This window comes from Podarcis pityusensis (genome assembly GCF_964106645.2).
Source record: "Podarcis pityusensis genome assembly, chromosome: 7".
NCBI lineage: Eukaryota > Metazoa > Chordata > Lepidosauria > Squamata > Lacertidae > Podarcis > Podarcis pityusensis.
Genome location: NC_138031.1, coordinates 12,586,181 through 12,604,954, shown reverse-complemented (window position 1 = coordinate 12,604,954; position 18,774 = coordinate 12,586,181).

Here is an 18,774-nt window from a genome sequence, read left to right as displayed (position 1 = left end):
TGCAGACCCTGCAGAAAGATGTCAAGTCCCGCAGTCTCTTGTGACAGAGCATTCCACCAAGTCGGTGCCAGTACTGAAAAGGCCCTGGGCCTAGTTGAGACCAATCTAACCACCTTGTGACTTGGGACCTCCAAAGTGTTGTCATTTGTGGACCTTAAGGTCCTCCGCAGGGCATACAAGGAGAGGCGGTCCCTTAGGATGTGAGTCCTAGGCCGGAATAGGGCATGTGGGGGAAAAAGGCAGCAAGAACAGGGAGGAGGGCCAGAAGGGGTCTGGGTTTAGTGAGCAGGAAGAGTCTGTGGCAGAGGGCAGTCCAGAAGTAGAAGAAGCTGAGGCTGGAGAGGAGTCGGATCAAGAGGCAGAGAGGATGTAGGCTGCTGAAGAAGCCAGGGTGTCTCCCCCTCCTGCTGTGACCAGAACCAGAAGAGGTATGAAGAGGGAGGAGCAAAGACAGGTATGATGGTGTAGTCTCAGATTGCTTAGGAAGGACCATGGGGAGGAGGAGACCCTCACCCTTGCCTCATGGGGGCAAGCTCTACTGGGAAAAGTTGCCGTGCTCACTAGGCCTGGCCTTATGAGCAGATCTTGGTTCCTTGAATGAAGAGTTAACTTCACTTATGACGTGATTTATTTCTGACTTTCTTGTGACATCAACGGAGGGACCCTGGCTGGGGATTGGGCCTCGGCAAGTGCCCTACGATGCCAACTCTGGCACCAGTTTTGTGCAGCATCCCCTTGAAAGCTTCCTGGTTGGCCCCTTCAGCAGAGTCCATGTTGTTATGCTTCGTTGGGCCTGATTCTGAGGTTCTGCGCGGACCGCGAAACCTGCACTGCGCCTTCTTAGGCCCTCCTCCTTTCGCCGGAAGGCCTCTTGTAAGCAAAAGGATGTTGGATCCATCTTTTGAAATGGAAGCAGCCGCATTCTGCTTGCCTTCCCCCAGAGCAATCGATCTCTCGCACCAGGGAGACGTTTGTTCTCATATGGCTTCAATGATGATGGATGCCCCCGGTCTTGGGTATTGATTGTTCCTGGGAGATAGCGCGATTGGAGCTCATATTTTGGATTTTTTTTTTTTTTAAAAAAAGAATCCTGCTCAGTGCCTGCTCACAGAGGCTTGAATACTGTATTTTTCGCTCTATAGGACATACTTTTTCCTCTCTAAAACTTAAGGGGAAATGTGTGTGCGTCCTATGGAGCGAATGCAGGCTCCTTGGCTTCAGCAATAGCAACGCGAAGCCTCCGAAGTGCAGAGGGTTGATATAGGTGGATAAAAAGCATTGCCCAAGCAGACACCTTCATTCTCGGCCAGTGTTACAGGAGTGCGCCGGTCAGTAATCACACAGTTCAAAGACGGGAGTGTTTGCAAAAACACAACCTCCACAGACTTGGTTGAGCATCAGGTGTAATGATCAGCCTATTTCCGATGGTCTTCCTCCATGGAAATCAGTTGCTGAGACTGAAAAACCCCAACCTCCTTACCAGGGCTGTCCCCCAAGAAATCTGAGACTGTGCCTGCATGCGGACAGCTTCCCCTCCACCCTTTTCATGCCTCTTTTGGTTCTGGGAGTCAAGGGGGAGGGGAGCTTGTCACAGCAGCAGCGGCAGAGACCCTTGACTCTTCACCAGCCGGACTCATCCTTTCCTCTTGGCCTCCCTTCTCTCCTGCTTCTGCTTCTTCCTCTAATTCTGGACTTCTCTCTGCCACAGACTCTTCCAGCGCACTAAGCCCTGTTACATCTATTTCCTGATGGAATAGCCTTTGGACTATAATGTAACTTAAACAGAAAACTATCTTTAGAAAGATTTTTCCTCCAAAAGCATTTTATTTTAAAAATCTGATTTAAATTTTAAAAAATAATAATCTGATATTTTGTTTAAAAAATAAATCCGATTTTTACTTTTTAAAAGGCATTGATTTTTACCCACCCTCCTTTCTCTGTACTTCTCAATCACGGTTGTCAAAGGGTTTCTAGGGTGGACTGAGTCAGAGAAGGCAGAGTTGGGTTTCCATGGCTGGCAGAAGCCCAACAGACTCATTGCGTTAATCAAGTGCCATTTCCGTCTCAAAGGTGTCATCTCATCAGTGGGGTTTATCTGCCTCGGTTGTTCTGTTCCCAGTGCCTGCATATTAGCACGACACACCACACGCTTCCACGAGATAGGTGTGCGCGCGGTTTCTTTTTTCAAGAGCAATATAGTCATCTCACAGAAAGCAAAGGTTTGTGTTTATTAAATGAAGTGGAGCCTCTCTTATCGCCCTGATAGGGGACGGCGCCTTCCTTTCGCCCTTCAGAAAAGCCTCGGATCAAAGAGGCCGGCGGAAGGTTACGTGAGGCTGGCATGACTCACCGCGATAAACAGCAGGGCCGTCGCCCAGGAAGATGCAGGAGAAAAGCGTTTGCGGGCGTTGAGCGCACGTAACAGAAAGAGATGAATGGCCGGGCCTCTCCATAGGCACAGGTGTGACGGCCCTGGGTTTATTGACTGAAGCCTCTGCTCAGTGCTTCTGCAGATAACGCGAGCTGACCAGGTCAGGGATAAGGGGAGGAATCCTGCAGCGATCTGGGCATTCGAGCGCTTCCCGAAGGTTTGCTGTTGTGCCTGGGTGAAATATACTCTGAGTTGAGAGTGGATTTCATGCTCTTTATTCAGCTCATAGTGGTGAGGAGGAATGGAAGTTCCCCCACAGTATCTGCTTTATATACATTATTTACACAATGGGCCCCACGTGATTGGCTATTTCCGGGATTCTCCTGTAGGCCAATCAGGTTGTGGATTCAATTCCATCTGGAGCTGGATTGGGTGGCTCCTGCAGACCAATCATACTGCTGCATTCTGAATCCTATTGTTCTAGGACCAATCAGACTGCTGCATTTTGGATCCTGTTGTTCTAGGACCAATCAGACTGCTGCATTTTGGATCCTATTCAACTCAGTACATAACACTGGGAAACAGACCCAAAGGAGGAGGCAGCATGGTGTAGTGGTTGGAGCAGCTGTTCGCAGCTGGCTGAGGATGATGGGAGATGTAGTCCAGAATATCTGGAGAGCACCAGGTTGGGTTATAGGCTAGGATTGTGGAAACTCGGGTTCAAATCTCGGCTCAGCCATGAGGCCCATCCCTCAGCCTTGCAGGGGAAATGATTTGAGGGCGAGCAAGGCATGATGCCTTGAAATCAAGGAGGAAAGGTTAGCGTGTGCCATATTTCAAATAGTTGTTGAGCTTTTTTTTTTATTAGTTTTCCCAAACTTGTTGAGCTTTTGGGCAAAATTGGGATGTCATACGCCCGAATTTTCCTGCACATTTTTGCTGATTTCCGCCCGAACACTGCTGTATTCCAAATAGGTCCAGGAAATTCCAGATATATGGCAACCCTAAAATAAGTACAAATATCCCGTGGAAGTTCGTAATCACAGAAGAGGCTGCCTGTGGTCTCTCTGCATGACTTACTGGAAGGAAGCAAGGCTGAATCAGTGACTCAGTCTGTCCCTACTGGAGGCAGGTGATTCTATCCCCACCTCTGCATTGGTTGTAATTTCAGTATTAAAGCATTCCCAACAGAGCTTTCAGGGGAGGCTGCCTGTTGCTTCTCTTTATGAGTCAACGCCCCGACCTCCTAATCACAAATTCACATGGAGGCACGAGAGAGATTACTCTTCCACGGTGTAAAATAAACTCAGGTGTAGGAATGAAATATACTTCCAATGTTATTTCAGAAGAAACGGAGAAAAATTACCCGTGCACATTCTGTCTCTAGAAGTATCTGATTTTTGATCCTTTTATTTATTTATTTTAACACCTGCAACCTAAATAAGTTTGTTACATTCACATATTTTGCACAATTTGTTCTGCTAGCCATATCTGAAGAACAAAGAGCACCTCAGGGCAAAGAGTGATAATTTCTGGTCCCTGTTGCACCACTCTTTTAAAACAGTATTGTACCACTTCAAACTGCTGTGGTTCCCCCCCAAGGAATTCTGGGAACTGTAGTTTATTCAGGGTGCTGCGAGCTGTTAGGAGACCCCTGCTCCCCCCACAAAGCTACAATTCCCAGAGTGGTTTAACCATCAACCTCTCTTCCCAGGGAACTCTGAGGCCTTAAGCACAACTTGGTTTCTGGGATGTTGCCATGCCTATTCAGGCATACCCCATGCCATTGTTATAAGGGCTAGAAACCTGTTTATGAAAAGCAAGCAATCTAGGCGGCTGACACCCTCATAATGCTGAACTTTGTGTCTGATACTAACATTCCTCACAGGTGCTGAATAGGCAGCAAACTCCAGTCGCACTGAGATGGACTGATAACATTCAGCAATGTTTGTTCCCGAAATGATTATGTTTGGGTGTGCGGCTGTAACAATTTGCGTTCTTAAGCATGGCAGGTGAAAATAATTCCTACCTCCAAGAGCAGACATTTTCCTGCACACGCAGGGCACATTTTCAAAATCTGTTACAGCTCCCATTTTAAAACTTTTGGATTTTGGAAGCCCAGCAACCAAGCTGGGAACTTGTTCCAAGCTCAGATTTTTTCCCCAGAAAATTAAAATTTGAACTGCTTATTGTTTCCACCCACTGCCCACCTGCCCCTTCTCAGAATTGTATATCCGACTGAGATCCATTCATTGCAAAGGATTTATTTGCACCTCTTGTTTTAGAGAGCAGACGCGAGATCACAAGTGGCGAATGACCTGTGGCACTCCAGATGTTGGACTCCATTTCCCATCAGCCCTTGCCTGCGTGGCAAGTGGTCAGGAATGATGGGAGTTGTAGTTCAGCAACATCTGGAGGGGTAAAGGTAAAGGGACCCCTGACCATTAGGTCTAGTCGTGACAGACTCTGGAGTTGCGGCGCTCATCTCGCTTTATTGGCTGAGGGAGCCGGCGTACAGCTTCCAGGTCATGTGGCCAGCATGACTAAGCCGCTTCTGGCGAACCAGAGCAGCGCATGGAAATGCCATTTACCTTCCCGCTGGAGCGGTACCTATTTATCTACTTGCACTGGTGTGCTTTCGAACTGCTAGGTTGGCAGGAGCAGGGACCGAACAACGGGAGCTTACCCCGTCGTGGGGATTGGAACCGCCGACCTTCTGATTGGCAAGTCCTAGGCTCTGTGGTTTAACCCACAGCGCCACCCATGTCCCCCTCTGGAGGTGTAACTTGCCCTAAAATAGGGTAAGGGAGGGCTATAGATCAGCGGTAGAGCACCTGATTTGCATAATATTATAATAACAACTTTATTATTTGTACCCCGCCCATGTGACTGGGTTGCATGAAGCTGGGAATGGTGATCTCTTAAGGAGTGAGAGATTGGTGGAGGAATCTCGGAACCCAAGAGTGCCATAATAAGTGGAAAGTTTCTCTCTCCCCCCCCCCCCCACCCTGCCTCTTTGGTCTAAATTAATCTTTAGACGTGAAAAAGGCAGAGGGAACTCAGGCACATTAAAGGCAGATTTATCGCAGCATGAATTCCCAAACACAAGAGTCCATTTCATCATACCTTTCTGGCTTTGGCAGGCGAACAGCTGCCGCTCTTCTGCAATCTTGTTCAGGTGTCAGCTTCTTGTTGTGAAGTTGCAAAAGCTTCTCCTTTGTTGCAGTGCGCTGACTACGTACTGAGGTTCCTTTGAGGCGCGGGAGGCATTGTGCGCCGGTGTGCGCATGTATGTGATTGCTTAAGAACATTAGAAGACCCCTGGCTGGGTCAGGCCACTGGCCCGTCGTCCAGCATTCTGTTCTCACAGTGCTCAACCAGATGCATATAGACAATCACGGCTAAAAGGCATCGGTAGGCTTTTAGTCCTATCATTTCTCTAATCTTCTTTTAAAGCCATCTGAGTTGGTGGGCGTCCCTGCCTGCCTGGGGGAGTGAATTCGATTCCAGGTGTGCTTTGCTAACTGGTCTTCAGGAGAGAGGGTGAATGGCAATAGCCATTAGAAGAGGGAGAGAAGAAATTGTCCCAGGTTAAATAAATAAGGGAAACCCATCAATCATTTTTTTTAAAAAATGATTTTGTTGTTTAATATTTAGTTTGTGCATGCTTCCCATCAGTGCTTGATGTGCTTTGTATTTCAGAGGAAGGGAAATGCATAAACAAACAAGAAGACACATACTTTTGGTCTTTATGAATCAATGGGATGGGAGATGCGCTACCAAAGGCTCTCAGTTTCAGATAATAATAATAATAATAATAATAATAATAATAATAATAATAATTTTTTATTTACACACCGCCCATCTGGCTGGGTTTTCCTAGCCACTCTAGGCAGCTCCCAACAGAATATTAAAAACACAATAAAGCATTGAAAGCTTCCCTAAACAGGGCTGCCTTCAGATGTCTTCTAAAAGTCAGATGGTTGTTTGTGTATTTGACATCTGCTGGGAGGGCATTCCACAGGGCAGGTGCCACCACCAAGAAGGCCCTCTGCCTGGTTCCCTGCAACCTTACTTCTCACAGTGAGAGAACTGCTAAAAGACCCTCGGAGCTGGACCTCCGTGTCCAGGCTGAACGATGGGGGTGGAGACACTCCTTCAGGTATACACGTGCATTGCTAGGCTAAAGGCATAGTCAGCAAATCATCCTCACCTTCACCTCCCTCCCCATCCCTCTGTATCCTCCTCCCGGATCGAATTCACTGGCCACAAGGCTTGTCCCTTTACTGCGAGTTTGCCAAGCGCCATGCAAGTGAGTGCTGCTTTGCAGATAATATCCATTAATAGCAATTAATCTGGTGCTTTCTGATAACCAGGGTGAAATGGTCTCCCATGTAGCGGAAGCATAGCGCGAGGAAGCATCGTGCAGAAAGATCGGGGCCTGCGGTTTTTTAACAACCGCAGCTGCGGCTGATCCAGGGAACGGGGATGCGATTGTAGGCCTGTGCTTTTCGCTGGATCCGGGTTCAAGAGCTGCTGCGTAACCTGCCCTGCTCCAGCTTGTAAGCAAGGCACCCTGTGCAGAAGATGCTGTAGACACGGTCCAGTCCAGTCTTCCCCGATTCGGTGCCTTGGACTACAACTCCCATCAGCCCCAGCTAATGCAGCTGTGCTGATGGGATTTGTAGTCCAAAAGGCCTGGAGGGCAATAGGCTGTGGGGAGGGCTGTCTCAGCCAAGAGAGTGTGTGTGCTGCACAATGGGAAATCCCCTGATTCGAATCTTCTTTCAGCTGTTAATTCCCAGGGTGGTTTCTTAGGTAAGTCATTATAATCTCTTGGCCTCAGTGGCCCTGTCTGCAGTATGGGGATAATGCTGACCTGCCAAACAACAGGGTTAGTCTTACAGATCGCCGAGATAGAGTGTGTGAACCACTTTGAACAGACACATAGCACCGGCGTTAGTCATAGGCGGGAACAGTTTTGAACTTGCACCCTGCTATTACCGGCGCGCTTCTAAACTTTCTGAATCAGTCATACCCTCAAAGAAAAGCTCATCTTGGGACTTTTTGAAATTAGTGAAGTGTGAGGACTCGGGGAGGGTCTCATAGGAGGGGCAGGAAAGGTGGCGATTTGGGTGGCCAAAAAGTAAGGTGTGTGTGTGTGTGGATTGAGGTGCTCACTTGTCTCAGTGGCCCAGAAACCTGATGGGTGCTACAGGGAGCTGAGTGGTGGGTTAGTGGGTGCTCTGCAGAAAGTTGGGGGCATTAACCCCCCCCCCACCTCTGTGCTGCATCAGAGAGTTAATGGCTGGGTGTACAGCAGGCTGTTAACCCTGTAGGACAAAGTTTGAGAGTCCAGTGCATGGAAAGAATTGTGCCACCTTCTCCCTGCGTTCCTCCTCCCTGGGTTGCCCACAGTAGTAGCATCATCCCCCCCACTCCACAGGTGTTGTTGTTGTTGTTGTTGTTTAGTCGTGTCCGCCTCTTCGTGACCCCCTGGACCAGAGCATGCCAGGCACTCCTGTCTTCCACTGCCTCCCGCAGTTTGGTCAAACTCATGTTTGTAGCTTCGAGAACACTGTCCAACCATCTCGTCCTCTGTCGTCCCCTTCTCCTTGTGCCCTCCATCTTTCCCAACACCAGGGTCTTTTCCAGGGAGTCTTCTCTTCTCATGAGGTGGCCAAAGTATTGGAGCCTCAGCTTCACGATCTGTCCTTCCAGTGAGCACTCAGGGCTGATTTCCTTCAGAACGGATTGGTTTGATCTTCTTGCAGCACCCCACAGGTAGGGGGAGCCAAAGAAACGGAGGGTAGATCGGAACCGAGTTGGTTAAACACATGCTTTTCCTGCAGAAGGTCCCAAATTCAATCCCTGACATCCCTTATTAAAAAGAACCAAGGGAGAGATGATAAGAAAGGATCTGGCATATATTAAAATCTGATCTAAGGCAGCTTCCTCTTCCTTTCTGGTCCTTGGACCCATTCTCTCACGCTTTTAATGGTCCGTTCCCATGAAAGGAATCTGCCAGACATGTAGATGTTGTCTGCAGGGTGTTCTTTTGTTTTTTAAAGGAGATTGTTTTTAAAAGCATATTTTTTTTATTCATATCTTGGGCGCAGGGGGTGTCCTCCGAGTTATGTCTCTTTGCACCATTCCACTTCTTAAATTGCTTGCCACAGGGCTACCACATTTTGTTATTGAAGGCGGACTTGTAACAGCAGTGGGTATTCGGGATTGGGGTGAACTCTGCTCAGGTTGGCAGCCAGCCGTGCAGTCTCGCGGGAAACTTCGTTCCATTCCCCCATCTCCCCAAATACCCAGCCACTACTCCTTGCCCGCTGAGCAGGCTCAGTTCACTTTGAGCTTTCCCGGCACACTCAAACACTCCCCATCATTCCCCCCCCCCCAATGATGATGATGATGATTGCATTTGCAAATCTTGGAGTTCCCACAAGCAGGCATGCACCTCTTTCTCGCTCTTAAGTGGGAGGGTGGCAGCAACTTTTGCTATATTAAAATCTATACTCTAAGAATGAGTCTGCTGTTAGTATCATGTTGATGTCCTTTCCCCCATACAAAGAGCTTTTACAGGTTTTTTAACATGGGAAAATCCTGTAAGTCGGGGGTTGCGAAGTCGTTTGTTGGGTCACGGTTTCTATCAAGCAGTGGCCAGGGATGATGAAAGTTGTAGTCTAGGAAAGGGCACAAGGGCACTGTGTTGGCTAACCTGGCTGTGAGTAGATTAAGGTTAAGGGACTGTAGTCTGGCTAAGGTTAGAGAAGAGTCTGCTTGGGATACGCCCACGTTCCCAGGCTTTCATCTGCCTTTGGGGTGCTTTGAGAAGCCAGACGGGAGCTGTGTGCTCTTAACTTCCCAGACGCATCCTTCCAGGGAAAAAAGGAGGAGTCTTGCCTTCTGGTTCCCTCTCCCTTTCCACGGAAATGACTTTTGGCCGCAGACACTGTGACATGACAGCTTTCCCGCTTGCTCAGTAGAGGCGGGTTTCTGGCTCTGCTGGGAGAATCCTGATCTGCTGCCAGAAGTCACTCCGCATTTGAGGTGGCGTCTACACGGAGAAGAGCGTGAGAAGCAGCACTTTTGTTCTCCCTCCCTGGAGGCTGAGGGATCAGGGCTCCATCTGCATGTGCTTCAGAAGATTGGATGCTGCCTAATTCAGAGTCAGGCCGTTGGGTCAGCAGCAGAGTTTAACAGAGGAGCCTGAACAGAAAGAGTTTTTTCCTCCATTCCTCATCATGCTAGGTCCAGGAATCATCTGATGAAGCTGAATAGAATCAGAGAAGGGTAGAGTTGGAAGGGATCCCATGGGTCATTTCGTGAGTCCAACCCCATGTAATGCAGGAATCAAATGTTGGGAGACTCAGAAAGCCACCTTCTTGACTGTTGGACTCACTATTGGTCTCTTCTGCCCAATCCACCGGAGCCTGTCTTCGCATGTATGGAGAGTCGCTGACTCACCGAGGGTTTGAGACAACTATGCCACTGAATGCCAGGATTTTATAAGCTATTTCATTCATGCCCAACTTCTGCCTTCCCTTAGGCATCTGTTCAGCCACTCTGGGCATGGAATGGACCCCTGACCATTAGGTCCAGTCGTGGCCGACTCTGGGGTTGTGGCACTCATCTATCTTTACTGGCCAAGGGAGCCAGCGTACAGCTTCCGGGTCATGTGGCCAGCATGACTAAGCCGCTTCTGGCAAACCAGAGCAGTTCACAGAAACGCCGTTTACCTTCCCGCCAGAATGGTACCTATTTATCTACTTGCACTTTGACGTGCTTTCGAACTGATAGGTTGACAGGAGCAGGGACCGAGCAACGGGAGCTCACCCCGTCGTGGGGTTCGAACCGCCAACCTTCTGATCGGCAAGCCCTAGGCTCTGTGGTTTAGACCACAGCGCCACCCACGTCCCTGGGCATGGAATACTGGACTCAAAATCCTGGCATTCAGTGGCATAGTTGTCTCAAACCCTTCATTGATAACGAAGATGCAATGGGTTGAACCTTTGACCTTTTGCATGCAATGGATGTCCTCTCCCACTGAGCTTGCACCCCTTCCCTTGACTTGGCCACTGAATGATCAGTTCTGTGAGCTAAGCTAAGCTGGAAGATGGCAACTTGACAATGGCGACCCAGTGAGTGCACATTTACCTGCAATCACTTAGAGGTGGAGCAGCTGCTTTGCTCGAATTACCAGCATCTTCAGGAAGACTGGGAGAGGTCCCCAGCCCCAAACCCTGGAGAGCTGCTGCCAGTCAGTGTAGACCATACCAAGCTAGATGGTCTAGTGGTCTGACTCAGTATAAGGTGAATTCCGAGTTAAGGTGTGTTCCGAGTTATGCATCTCTCACATTAGATAGCTCAGTTGGTAGATCACGAGGCTCTTAGTTTCAGGGTCATGGGTTCAAACCCCACGTTGGGTAGATTTCTCCATTGCAGGGGTTGGGCTAGATGACCCTCGTGGTCCCTTCCAACTCTACGTTTCTATGATGTCCGACATTTTATCCCACATGGCCTCCATTGTCGTTAATGCAGATCCAGTCCTGTCCATGACACGTATCAAAGGGCGAGAGGGTAGGTCCTTAGGGGGGGGTTGCAATCTAGAAATAGACATGAGGGAGGCTGAAGAGAAAGGGCAGGGCGAACAGCGAAAGGCTAGATCATTAATTTCAATTAACTGTACTTTGGCTTAGTTACAGTAGGATATTGGGACTCGGAGAGGTGTGCCAAAAGTCTAGTGCATGGGTGGGAAAGCATAATTCCGCCTGCTTTCCTTGCAGAGGAGTTGAAGTTTTGCAGGCAGCGTACAGATAAAAGACCAGCGGCTTCAGCTTTAATCCATAAATGCTTAGTGCCGCCTTCCCCAGCCAACCAGAAGTTGGTTGGACTACAACTCCCATCATCCCTGGCTGTTGACGGTGCTGGCTGGGGCTGATGGCAGCTTGAGTCCAGCAACATCAGCAGGGCACCAGGTTGCACTTACAGGATTTCTGGTGCTTGAGGAGGTGCTCCTCGGATGCAGAACGTCCCGGATTCTGTTCCTGGTAAGGTAAAGGGACCCCTGACCATTAGGTCCAGTCGTGACCGACTCTGGGGTTGCAGCGCTCATCTCTCTTTATTGGCCGAGGGAGCCGGCATACAGCTTCCGGGTCATGTGGCCAGCATGACTAAGCCGCTTCTGGCTAACCAGAGCAGCGCACGGAAACGCCGTTTACCTTCCCGACGGAGTGGTACCTATTTATCTACTTGCACTGGTGTGCTTTCGAACTGCTAGGTTGGCAGGAGCTGGGACAGAGCAACGGGAGCTCAGCCCGTCGTGGGGATTTGAACCGCCGACCTTCCGATCGGCAAGCCGTAGGCTCTGTGGTTTAACCCACAGCGCCACCCGCTTCCCTTCTGTTCCTGGTATGCCCGGTTAAAAACAAGAAGTGGCTGCCTGTCAGAGTCAGAGCGAGTGAGGTCCCTGTGAATGCTTGCACTTGCCTGACACCTGTGTGCTTGCTTCTGTAACCCTGCTCAACTCAGGATGAGCAATTAGATTATTTACAATAATCTCCAGCGCCGTCTTCCTCCAAGGAAAGATGACTCCCCAGAGGCGGCTTGGAGGAAGAGAAAATACGTTCTCAGACAATGCAGGAAAGCACCTTCTCATTAACATGTCCTGCGCTTTGCATGCTGTAGTTAATGCACACTCCTAAGGCGCACGCTTAAAATTGCAATCCTGAGTACACCCAACTACCAGCAATTTAGTCGGTCAGATTTACCTCTGAGCAGACTGTGCTGTGAAACATTCAGAACTTCAAATCTACAGCAAAGTTGTGGGAACCTGTTTCTGCATTAAGAGCGATGCACGGAATTCGCACCAAGGTCCTGTGTTTTCACCTGTGTGCCATTCAGAACGGCTTGTATTTTGTCTGCTAAATAAGTGCCGTTGGCAGGGAAGTTGCATTATTGATCACAGATCGAAGTTATATTATTTGAGAACACAAGGGTAATCTGTTGACATAGTGTGTGTGTGTTTTGGGGGGAAATAATGTACCCTATATGGGACGCGGGTGGTGCTGTGGGTTAAACCACAGAGCCTAGGACTTGCTGATCAGAAGGTCAGCGGTTCGAATCCCCGCGACGGGGTGAGCTCCCGTTGCTCGGTCCCTGCTCCTGCCCACCTAGCAGTTCGAAAGCATGTCAAAGTGCAAGTAGATAAATAGGTACCGCTCTGGCGGGAAGGTAAACTGCGTTTCTGTGCGCTCTTCTGGTTCCTCAGAAGCGGCTTAGTCATGCTGGCCACATGACCCAGAAGCTGTATGCCGGCTCCCTCAGCCAATAAAGCGAGATGAGCGCCGCAACCCCAGAGTCGGCCACGACTGGACCTAATGGTCAGGGGTCCCTTTACCTTTACCTTATTGTACCCTATACCGAAAGTTAACCCCTTACAGTTAAATGCGTCCTGTTTCCAACATATGCAGAGATCTGGAGCAAGTAGCACGAGCCCACGCCAGTGAGATACCTGCAGGGGCAAAGAGTTTAGCCGAACAATTTGCTCCAGATGGCTTCAGTCTGCAAGTGGTTATCCCAGAATGCACCTCTGCCAGGAAATCTGAGTGGAAGTCGACAAGGAATTCTAACAGAGAATTCAGATCACCCTCACCAGACTAATTCCCAGCCTTATTTGGTGGGAAGCACTGGCAAATCCGGTATAAAACTGGTACGACTTCGTAGGATAAAATGCCTTTATTATATAGGATAGTGAGCCCCGTTTCCTCCCCCCCCCGAATGCATTGAGGAGTCCCTTGTCTCCCCACAAGCACTTTAGAAATAGGGGTGCATTCTCCTTTCTCACGATGATCCTGTTTGTTTCCTCCCTTAATTCCTTCTGAGGAGTCCAAGTCCTTTGAAAGCTGGAGTAACTGTTTGTGAGAACAAGGCCCTTGGTGAATCTTGGGGTTTTTTTCAATGAGGCAAACTTTCTTAATATCCTCTAAATGTTTGCGTGGTCTGCAAAGCACGTATCTGAAGATAACATCAGAATTATTTCTTTCATGAAAAGTGGAGCTGAGGGATGCTGATTGCATCTACGGAGGCCTTTTAAAATGCCTCTTCATCTTGTATCACTTCAGATGAAAGGATTTAACTGCAGAGCACAGCTAACCATCACAGCTAATTAGGTGTAATGCTCTTTTCACACCAGCACTGATTTGCAAGGCAAAACTTTGGGCAGGTCTCCCTTTTCCCTAGGTACCAGGATACCTTGAGTCTGGAAAAGGGTTGTGAGGGCTGCATGAAGACAGGGAGAGACAGGCCTGGCCTGATCCACAGACAGATAGCCATGTCATTTGCCAAGTCCCAGACACCAGGCATCTAAGTATGGCTGCTTATGCAGGGTTGCCATGAGTCCTCCTTTTCCAGGACATGTCCTCTTTTTTCAGGATTAAAGTTTCTGTCCGGGTATATTTTCAAAATTTGGCAAAATGTCTGGGGTTTTTTTTATTTGTTTACAGTAACCCAAGGAAAAAATTCTAGTGCATGACACTCAGATGTAAGGCACCCAGCTAAGCAGAGAATCACAACAGAGCAGCATCTTAAACTAGCTACATCACATATGAATCCCTTCTCTTGTGGCCAAACTCAAAGGACTCTGGCTCAGCCACAAGATTTTGGACCAGGAGTCTGGGAGGGCGAGAGTTAACACCCCCCCTGCCCTTAAGGAGAGTCCATATGTACATTTTAAACAGCTTAATTAAATTGTTCTGTGCACACTGATGTTCACAAAGATGTGGGCACGAGCCGCAATACTTTCGTGTGGCAGGTGAGGGAGCAATATCTATTATTATTATTATTATTATTATTATTATTATTATTATTTTCTTGTTGAAAGTTAAGAACAGTTACTAGCAATGTATCACAGCTTCTATAGCCTATGTATAGTTAGGGGTATTTAAAATGAGAATCATCATAGCGATCCATAGATAAAAGTAGGAGTCGGCAAATGTGTCCTCTTTTTTGCTCTTCAGAATATGGCAAGCCTAAGTAAGGAACGTGAGTGGCACTGTGGTCTAAACCACTGAGCCTAGGGCTTGCCGATCAGAAGGTTGGCGGTTCGAATCCCCACGATGGGGTGAGCTCCCGTTGTTCAGTCCCAGCTCCTGCCAACCTAGCAGTTCGAAGTACATCAAAGTGCAAGTACAGTGGTGCCCCGCAAGACGAATGCCTCGCAAGACGGAAAACCCGCTAGACGAAAGGGTTTCCCGTTTTTCGATGCGCTTCGCAGGACGAATTTCCCTATGGGCTTGCTTCGCAAGACGAAAATGTCTTGCGAGTCTTGAGATTTTTTTTCGCTCCCCCCCCTTTTTCTAAGCTGCTAAGCCGCTAAGCCGCTAATAGCCTTTTAGCAGCTAAGCCGCTAAGCCTTTAATAGCCGCTAAACCGCTAATAGCGCTAATCCGCTAAGCCACTAATAGGGTTGCTTCGCAAGACGAAAAAACCGCTAGACGAAGACACTCGCGGAACGGATTAATTTCTTCTTGCGAGGCACCACTGTAGATAAATAGGTACCGCTCCGACAGGAAGGTAAACGGCATTTCCGTGCACTGCTCTGGTTCGCCAGAAGCGGCTTAGTTATGCTGGCCACATGACCCGGAAGCAGTACGCCGGCTCCCTCGGCTAATAAAGCAAGATGAGCGCCGCAACCCCAGAGTCGGCCACGACTGGACCTAGTGGTCAGGGGTCCCTTTACCTTTACCTTTAAGTAAGGGTGGGGTGGTTTGGTTGTTTTTTGTGTATGTCTGAGTGTTAGTATTCAAACACACACACAATTTTATATACCACTATTACTCGGATGGTGCTGTGGTCTAAACCACTGAGCCTCTTGGGCTTGCCGATCAGAAGGTCAGCGGTTCGAATCCCCGCGATGGGGTGAGTTCCTGTTGCTTGGTCCCTGCTCCTGCCAAGCTAGCAGTTCGAAAGCACGCCAAAAAGTGCAAGTAGATAAATAGGTACCGCTCTGGCGGGAAGGTAAAGGGCATTTCCGTGCGCTGCTCTGATTTCGCCACATGACCTGGAAAAACTGTCTGCGGACAAACGTCGGCTCCCTTGGCCAGTAAATCGAGATGAGCGCCGCAACCCCAGAGCCGTTCATGACTGGACTTGTCTGTCACGGGTACTTTACCTTTATTACTACTAATAATAATGATTAATAATAATAATGATAATAATAATAATAATAATAGAGTTTCCACCAGCATCTGGTTGGTCACTGTGAGAAGAGGATGGTGAACCAGATGGGCCATTGGCCTGAACCAGCGTAGCTCTTCTGTTCTTAATTGTATTTTGCATGTGTGTCAAGGCAAAACACAAGCAAAACAATTTACAAGCAAAATAATAAAAACAGCTGCGCCGCTATAGCTCTTTTGGCTACATAAGCGAAGGTTAGTAATCAAATTGGAATCAGAATATAGAGTTAGAATAAGCTTTTACATGTCCAAATGAGATAGTTCTGAGAACAAAGGCCAGGATCTTGATTTAATTAATCATTAATTTGATCCTCAGCGCGGGGGAGGGCCACTTACTCCGGCTCTCAACGTTGTAATGGAAATGCAGGAAAACAGGAATTGATGGTTGTTACCTCTGGCATGTCACTGTGGCATATCATCTTCAGAATGAAGCTGATGGAGAAGGCAGGATACAAACACCATTGTGTTGGGTAAAGTTGGAGGAGTTAACTGTGAGGTCCATTTGGGAGAGTCTGCATAGCAGTGTGCAGTAATCTTATATCAGTTTAACCTTCCCTAAAGGCTCAGTTTGGGGGCGGCTCATGGGCTGGTTGAATGACCTCCGTGGGCCGCAGGTTGGGGACCCCGGACTAGATGATGCTCAGGGTCCATTCCAACTCTACAATTCTGTGGTTCTCTGGAAACCCACAAGCAGGATCTGGGAACAAGAGCACTTGTTTCCCCCCCAAGCAACTGGCATTGGTGCCTCCAACTGTGGAGGCGCAGCCTAGCCATTGTGGCTAGTAGCCATTGATGGCCCTCTCCTCTATGAATTTGTCTGGTCCTCTTTCCAAGCCACCAAAGTCAGTGGCCATCCCTGCCTCCTGTGGCGGTGAGTTCCATAGGTTAACTGTGTGAAGAAGTACTTTGCCTGTCCTGAATCATTCAACTTCCTTGGATGTCCACGAGTGTTGCGGGAGAGGGAGAAGAACTTTTCTCTTTTCCAGATGGAAAGGAACGCCCCTGGTATCTATAACTGAACTTATTAGGTGGGTTGGGAGTTGGGCTAGGTTGTCCTGCAGCCTTTCCACTCCTACCTGCAGGCCTGGCTTCAGAGAGCGGCTTTGGCTGACTTCACACAGGTTCCCACGTTGACCCTGGAGCTCTTTGACATCTCTGCGAAGCTGCTGGAGGCAGTGGTTAGGGGGTTTGGAGTGCCATTTTGTCGGTACGCAGAGGACACCCAGCTTTGCTTCTACCTTGCATCCCAACCAAGTCCTGGACCGACACACAGAGACATCGGTGGGCTGGATGAAGGCCAGTGAGCTGAAGCTTAAATCGCAACAACCTGGAAGCCTGGAGTGGTTGGTGGTCCCCAGGTCAGGAATTTGGTAAATTGTGTCTTCTGGATGGGGTTCTCCTCCCTTGAAGGAACAGGTGCGGTGGTGATGATGATGATAACAACAACAACAATAACAATAACAATTTTTATTTATACCCCGCCCTCCCCAGCCAAGACCGGGCTCAGGGCGGCTAACACCAGATATAAAACAATGGATTGAAATACAACTTTAAAAAACAAGATTAAAATACAACATTAAAATGCAGCCTCATTTCAGCAGAAACTCAAAAACTTTTGGGGGGATGAAAACGTCAAGTCTTCACCAAGGCTAACTGCAGAAAGAAATCTGTCGCTGGAGGAGACTGCAGTGGTTTCAGGGGAGCCAGCCTGCAATAAATCACATGGAGTATGTGAAGTTAACTCTTTATTAGAAGGAGCAAATATGGCCTTCTCAGGGGTGCAGCAACATACAGCAGCGCTTCTCGCTAGGCTGTTGCTTTCAGATATTGTTCCTTTAAAAGAAAGAAACAAGACATAGCATAATTTCCTTTTACCGCCAGTTGCTTTGGGCACCTATGCTAGCATATGAGTAAGGCTGTGTGAACTTTCAGGGCCATATACCCAGCTGCTCATTTCTCTTTTTTTGCCGCTAATCTGCCTTGCTATTGGCTGATGTTGTTTTTACACCCACAGTGTCCTTCGGTGTCGGCCTGTTCCATTTGATAACACCCCAGCCTTTACCTGCTCTGCTCAGTTCCTTATCGCACACAAAGTGATGCCTTTCCTTTAGTTTGGCCCGGCGTGACACTCATTGGGTCATTTCTCCTCCTGCTAAGTTCTGTGTTCTTTATTTCATTCCTCTGTGCCCCTGCGGCTTGATGAAGGTAGAAACTGTCTCTCATGCCTTGTTACGCTGCCGTTTCTACGGGGATATATCCTTGGTATTTATTACCCCTGCTATGCAAAAATCTCCAAATGAATCCGAACTTCAGTGTCTAAAATCCCTGGTAGAGGACAAGGATCCTGAGATCACGTTAAGGGTGGCAAATTCTGTGCGATTGCCATAAAACTTAGGGAGCAAGCTGTGCTATCATAATGATTAAGGTTTTAAATGATAATTTTAGGTTATATGTTAGTGACTAAGTTTTAATTTATATATTTTTTAACTGTTGCTATAGTTGTATTGTCCCTGTTATACCTAATTGCAAATTCAAATCTATCCCTATCGCGTTTTATGACTTCCTTGATATTGTATGTGGGCTGGAACTGGTCTGTGACCTAAATAATAGAATTCATTCATTCATTCCTCTACTCCTGAAAGCGACAGGAAAATATTGCCACTGAGCTTCTGGGAACACAAGGGGAGCATGCAGGATCCGGCCAGGGACTCATCCGGTCCAGCACCCTGTTCTTACAGTGGGCAACCCTGTGAGAAACCCACAATCAGGATTTGAACACAAGAACACTCCTGTGTTTTCCAGAAATGGGTGACCTTTGTAGCCAGCATTGTCTACACGGAGTGGCAGCAGCTGTCCAGGAATTCTGACAGGAGTCTCTCCCTAGCCTATCTAATATGTCAGGAATTAAACCAAGGTCCTCCTGTATTTTCTTTTCTGGCATTTACGGATAGAATTGTAGAGTTGGAAAGGGACCCCGAGGGTCATCTCGTCCAGCCCCCCTTCCAATGCAGGAATTTCTGCTAAAGCATCCCTGACAGATGGCCGTTTGCTTGAAAACCTCCAAGGAAGGAGAGTCCACAACCTCCCGAGGGAGACCATTCCACAGTCGAACAGCTCTTACTTTCTTGTAGCTTGTAATGAGTCACCTGGAGTGGCCGA